Raw genomic sequence first — 6949 nt, 5'->3', positions numbered from 1 at the left:
CAAATCTGCCTCACTAAAAAGAATTGACTATAGGGATTTGAGATTTTCATATAATCATTTAAGCTATTAATAACCATTGAATATCGAAATCGCTCTGCCTCGGGATCAGAGACCCAAGGGAGAATTAACATGATAATAGCGTCTGGTCGGCCAAGGATTCGAACCCGGTCCAAGTCGAATTCAGGTTTATTTTAGAGGAATCGAAATCAACCCATCTCGTCCATTGTAGTCCGTTGGTGATTTAGTAATACTTGGCTGTATCTAATGGTAATTTATCAAATTTTCATAAGCCCATATATATATATATATATATATATATATATATATATATATATATATATATATATATATATATATATATATGAACTAAATTCTATCAAGGAGACACCAAAAACACTGGTAAAAACTATAGGCACCAAGGAAACACATAAAATAATTAATTTGTATATTAACAATATACTAACAAATAGAGAACTTCCCTTAAGTAAACATAAGCAACTTAAATAAACTATTAGAGGCTCTCAATAACTGCCCGAGGTCCTGAAGTAATTACAGCTAGATGCGAAGTAGTGGGTATAACACAATGTCTCCATTCAGTTCGGTAATCACCTGTAAATTTTGATAGGTCATCAATTAAAATTACCAAGCAGAACTAAAGGTTATGAAAATGGCCTATCATTCCTGGCTTACCAATCAAATACACATTTAATCAAATTGACATAAAATGGCTATTGGCTAACCTAGAACAATCGAATAATGTTAGCTGGACACTCCCTAAAGGATAAACAATTGCTAACGTTAACCTGGATATATGCTAAGACACAAGACACTTAAATTTGGCTCATAGATGATTACATATATATTAAAGACATGCAAGGCCTTACTTAAGAAATAGCTTTCCTAAGCTGGAATTTACAAAGGGCTTGACTTGAGACCCACTCTCTAGTTGACCCTTACCTGTAATTAATTCCAGAGCGGCAAATGGCAATATTAAGAGGTTATGTTCTGGCTCTTGATCAAGCCTCTTGACACGACGAGGACGAGCGTTGTAGAACTTCATCAAAACTACGGCACTTGTTCAACATGGTAGGTCACTCCCAAGGATCAATCTACACCACGATCATGGCTGGTACATAAGGCTTTTAAAAGTAGGAGAAAATCTTATCCATCCACGTCCTAGTGATAAAAGCACAAGGTTAAAATCTCCTACGAGAGTGTGGCTTCCGAGTCGGAGACAATTCGTTGCCAGACTGCTTCGGCTAACTAAGTCAGTCCCGAAGTAAACATTTTTTCCCGATAACAACGGGTAACAGGTTAAAGGGTCTATTTAAAAGTGGGTCAAGGGTAATTACATAAGGGAAAAGTAATTAATATAAATTAACCAATTTACATATCTTATGTCTTAACATATGAAAGACGTTAATAATACTAAAATTTAATTTCTTTTAGTCCACCACCAGCGATGCAATTCTTTTTTAGTAAAAAAAATTGCATCTAAAAATATAAACAATACACTAACATTTCACTCTGTTAAAATCTCCCTGGTCTTCTGCTCACTAACTATAGCAGCCTTTCTTTTGACATGGGGAGGCTCTGATAAAAGTTTAACTGAATCATTAGTCGACGAAAGTTCTGAATCATCTGATCTTTCTAAAAAAGGAACTAGTGTTGTAATGTGTCTTTTAACAACTTCCCTAGTAGAACCCTTTTGTATCGATGCTCCTGTAACTTCACCGATACTGTTATATTGCAATTCTTTCACCAAACCCATAGGATAATTGTTAGGTTTTGTGTGCACCTCTTTCAGTAGGACAATATCCCCAATTTTAATACCCCTCTGTGTAATAGGTCGGTATCTATCCTTTTTATCAACAGCTTGGTCAATCAGTGTACCCAAAAACTCGTTATGATATTTTGATAACAGATTATTTCTGACTTTCCTTAATTTCATATACTCATCTTTAACCTGTTGGGGATTTACACAAGGTTGCCAGTCAGGATCCTCATCTGGTATACCCTGTAATTCTGGAAGGAGGTTCATGGAAGTCAGTTCATAGCCCTTAACTAACTGTTCAGGTGTAATTGGTTCAGGTATAAAGTCTAAATCTTCTTCTCTAAGGGATTCCTTAAAGGCTATAGGTCTCCTATTAACAAGGTGAACAGTGTGGCAAACAATAAATTCAAAGTCATCATAAGATAAAACAAGATTTTTTATACTTCCAAACAACAATCTTTTAACCTGTTTGACACAAACTTCAACAAGAGATCCAAGCTTACTGCATCCTTTAAAATATTGCTGAAACTGTATAGGGCGAATATTGTTTTCTTCAAAATATAACTGACTAGCATGATCACTTAAAAAGTTCTGCATCACATTAGCCCCAGCTACAAGCTGTGTCCCCATATCACTGACGCATAATTCAGGGATTCCATAATCAAAACAATGCAGCTGGAAAGATCGCAAGAATTCTTTTACACCAAGATCCTTGCAAATTTTAAGATTCACTGCCCTACTCCAAGTACATGTAATGCATAATAACCACACTTTTTTAGTTTCATTATTCTTCCTAACATGGAAAGGACCCATATGATCAATGAAAACATTAGCAAATGGCTTGGATGGTAAATTAGACCTGAATTCCCTATATGAATTCTGACTAAGTTTGAAAGTTCTATTACAAAAACGCCTACAATGCACACATTGTTTTAATGCTTTTTTGATGGTCGAAAAATGCCTAGGGATATGAAATTGTCGTCGTATTTCAGCTAGAACTGAATAACATCCTGCATGAAACAGATTGAAATGAACATCCAAAATAATCAGCTTCGTCAAAGCACTGTCTCTCGGCAGTAAAATAGGAAAACCATTATTGCTAAACCATTTCTTAAATTTGCTTTTAACCCTAAGAATACCATTTTCATCCATGAATATATTAAGCTGAGTAATGAGGTTAGGAATGGCCTTCAGATTAAAACTATTCTTATTTTGAAAGTAAGCAAAGATCTCTGGAAACCACTTCCTTTGCTCTGTTATAACAACTCTCTTACTAGCTTCTGCAAAGAGATTAGTGTTGGTATCAGATGAGGTTTGAGAACATATACCTGCCTTTGACTTCCAGTTTCTTATTCCTATTAGTATTCTTCGATAAATCAGAATCAACTTACGAAAGCTGGAATACTTGCAGGGATCAATAACATATTCAGGAGAACCTGTTAAGGAAGAAAAAGTAGTTTGAGAAAGTTCTGCCCCTAAAGGTGCATTCAACTTGGAGAGGTACCCAGAGTCTGTGACTGTCATGGGATTTGGAATAATAAAAGTCATGTCCTGTTCCCCACCAGGGAGGTCATCCAACTTCTTGCCTGGACCGACGAGAAAATTAGTTTTATACAACTGCTTATGTGAGAGGCATCTAGTAACACAGTCGGCCGGATTCTCTTTCCCTGAAATGAAACAGAATCTTATTGGAAATCGTTGACACAATTTTTGAATATTACCAATTCTATTCATTACGAAAGTTGAACACCTTTGCATTTTATCCAGTTTCTGGGAGGAAGAATTAAGCCAGTGTAGGGCACAAAGAGAATCAGCATAGAGAACCATTTCTACTATGTTAACAGGTTTCAGGCAAGAAGGTCCAGAGATATCTCTTTGCAGTTCCACGAGAGTTTCGACACCCAAAACAATGGCATTTAACTCTAAAGAAGGAATTGACTTATTCTTCAGCTGAGTGTTAATCATACGGTTCTTAGCTTGAACAAAACTCACCTTACCAGATTCAACGTGCTGCAAAAAAATTACTGAACCATATAAGTCGTGACTAGCATCAGTATAAGCCATAAGCTTATAAGTACCATTCCTTGGTCCGACATATCTACCTATCTTAATAGGAGGAGAAGCATTAGCTTGTTTACATATATTTCCCCATTCACGTTGAAGCTCTAATGGTAACAATGCATCCCAACCAAGGTTTTTATTGCACTGAAGCCTGTGCATAAACAAACGGCTTCTGTTTAAAATAGGCATGTTAAAGCCATATATGTCAAATTGAGAAGCAATTGTTCCTAAAACAGCACGTTTAGTGGTGGCCTTGCCATCAAGGCAAATAGGCTTTGTAAATATTTCATCTCTTACTCTGTCCCATGCAAGACCAAACAACTTTGTAATTTCAGGGGTCTGAGTTTTCATGTCTTCATCTATCTTAATTTGTAAGGAATTATCATTAGTGATAATCTGCTGAACCTCGAATTTGTACGGAGCAAAAATGCGAGGCAGCTCATTATAAGCCCATTCTAAAGACTCTCCAGTTTCCATGGTAATTGCACCATTATCCATATACAGCAAGGTAAACATTAAATGTTTTAATTCTGACAAATCTTTATCCTTTTCTTCCTTAAAAACTAAAATATAATATAAGGAAAGCATTAACAAAAACGGGCTACAACGCAACCCAAAACTCAGCCTCACATTGCGATAAGCAACAACAGAAAAGTCCCCAGCTTTAACATTTTTATACCAAAGGAACAGCAATTTTGACTGATCAGATTCACTTAATGAAAGCATATTGAATGCTTTTTTCAAGTCATAGGTAAGCAATTTCTGACCGAACCTTAAATGAAGAAAAGCAGAGGATAACTTTTGGTTCAATGTGGGACCTGGATGCATACACTGGTTGAGAGAGAGGCTTAGTTTCTTATTTTTCTCATTCTCTCTCAAATTGGATAAAAAGACTACACGACACTTAGTCGTCTCCCTCTCAGGCTTAAAAATTCCCATGTGAGGAAGGAAAGCATAATCTGGGTGCAGGGCTTTATATTGTTCAAGATCATTAATAGGTTTTATTATACCAGCTGCTATTTGATCCTTAATAGTCTGATCCATTAAATGTAAATAACCCACATTATTTTTAAGCTTCCTAAAATTGGACTTCAAAATTACCTCTGCTAAATGTTCATTTTTCGAAAGCAAGTGCGATACCTCACCATTCCAAAGTAAGGGAACTCGAATCCTACCATCGACTTCTCTAGATATATTATTAAAAGTATAATCAACTAACTGCTTATTCAGTTCTACAGTCTCTTCCTCATAAATAGTTTGGTCATAATTAATGAATTTAGGGCATTCAAGCTCCAATATTTCATTTGTTGCCTTTTGTAGTTTACACTCCATAAGCTTTCCCTTGTCATTCAAAACCGAAAAATTACTACTAACTTTCAAAGTATCATAGTGAAGGTCATGAACCTCATCATCCAAAGTAGGTATGATAGAATCTGCAACAAATAACGAGTGAGTGTGGACACTTACTAAAGACTCCACACTAGGTGGACTAGGAATACTAGCACTGACAGACATCGAATGACATGGCAATAAATTTATATTATCGATCAATCTTTGAACATTGCCTACCAACATAACGCCCATTGGGGAATCTACATATACTGACAGAGTACCCTTTCCAAACAGGACGTCTTTACTTGGAATACAATAAGCAGCATCAGAACCAAGCAGAAATTCAATATCCTTTACTTCCCGGATATTTGAATGAAGACCCACATCAGCAAACGAAAACCCTTTATCTAAAAAACCCTTCACTGCCGTGCCGAGCATCGGCAAATTCAATTTAATTTTTATTTCAGGAATAACCATGGCTGGAATCTTATAACTACCATTTCCTAGTGTAATAGGCACCTGAACTACCTTGCTCCGATAAGTTTTAACACCATTGAAACCATGAATTGTAAGATTAACATCATTTCTGATAGTTTCAAAGTCATAAGTATCAGCTAATTTCTGTGAAACAAAAGTACTTTGAGACCCACTGTCTTTTATACCCCTATACAAGCGCTCTTGTCCAACAATGCCAAAAGTGAAAGTAGGAAGAACAGAGTCACTAACGCAATTTGAGAACACTGTAACCCCATTATTTGTTTCTGTGCTTGCTATAGCTTCTTCACTTTTCTTACAATCAGATGAATTATCTTTGTTACACAGAAAAGAAAAATGCCAGCCAAAACATTTAAAACACTTTTGTTTAAACCTAAAATTACATTTAGCAGTGGGATGCGAAAAACTAGCACATTTCAAACAGCCTTTAAAATACTTCAATTTATCTACTTTAGACTGAGGAGTAGGAAATTTTGTACATTTATATAGTAAATGATTGAAATCCTTACCATGAACCTTAGAACATAACGAACAACTAGGTAAGACTTTATTCTTAGGAGAATGCACTTTAACTGCCAAACTAGCAAAACTATCAGCATTTTCAGCACTACCATTGCATGATAAGGAATGCTTTGAAGGCGTAACATTTAACACTTTTCTCGAGTTTTCATACCTCTCGCAAGCTACAAAAAAGTTATCCAAAATTTCCGTAATTGAAGGAGAAGTCTTATTAGTAATTTGCACTAACTTTTCTAAATTCATCATTCAAACCTAGCCAAGCAAAATAAGTCAAAAAATCATCAGAGGACATTTGCAAAACCTTAGTAGACTCACATAAATTCCTTAACCTAGATACATAATTAAATGGGTCATCACCTGGATTTAGTTTCAACTCTGTTAGTTTCTTAACGGTGGAAGACTTCATAACTTCTTCCGAAGCAAAAGCTTTAATCAAGAGTGATTTAGCATCTTGGTAACTCTGTTTATCTGCTTCAAGAGAATTCAGCAAAACCTTAGCCCGACCTTCAACTTGCTGTTTAAGCAAAAGTAACAAATCCCTATCGGGATATTTATAAACACCAGTAGTAGCCTCAAATTCTACAAAAAACTGTAAGAGATCCTCATTTTCCTTGCTACTAAATTTTGGGAGGGGCGCTGTTGGCTGCTTTAATAAATTAAGAGCTGTGTCCGTGACACTACGGGAAGGAGAAACTTCAAGTAAAGGCAAACATCTCTCTATCTTCTCTAAATAATCAATACAACCCAAACATTCCTCTTCTAATTCGA

The 6949-nt window shown here is 35.8% G+C and overlaps 1 long non-coding RNA gene across 1 annotated transcript; it reads right to left on the bottom strand.

Moving 5' to 3' along the window:
- Positions 1–431: 431 nt before the first annotated feature.
- Positions 432–1546, bottom strand: LOC137643517 (uncharacterized). The gene is made up of 2 exons (XR_011044979.1): positions 958–1546; positions 432–609 (listed from the first exon to the last, which is right to left on the bottom strand). It is a non-coding gene; the product is annotated as an uncharacterized lncRNA (long non-coding RNA).
- Positions 1547–6949: the final 5403 nt, after the last annotated feature.

Source organism: Palaemon carinicauda, chromosome 7 (genome assembly GCF_036898095.1).
Source record: "Palaemon carinicauda isolate YSFRI2023 chromosome 7, ASM3689809v2, whole genome shotgun sequence".
Classification (NCBI taxonomy): domain Eukaryota; kingdom Metazoa; phylum Arthropoda; class Malacostraca; order Decapoda; family Palaemonidae; genus Palaemon; species Palaemon carinicauda.
The sequence above is the reverse complement of the archived record's forward strand: the minus strand, read 5'-3'. Positions and strand labels throughout refer to the sequence as shown.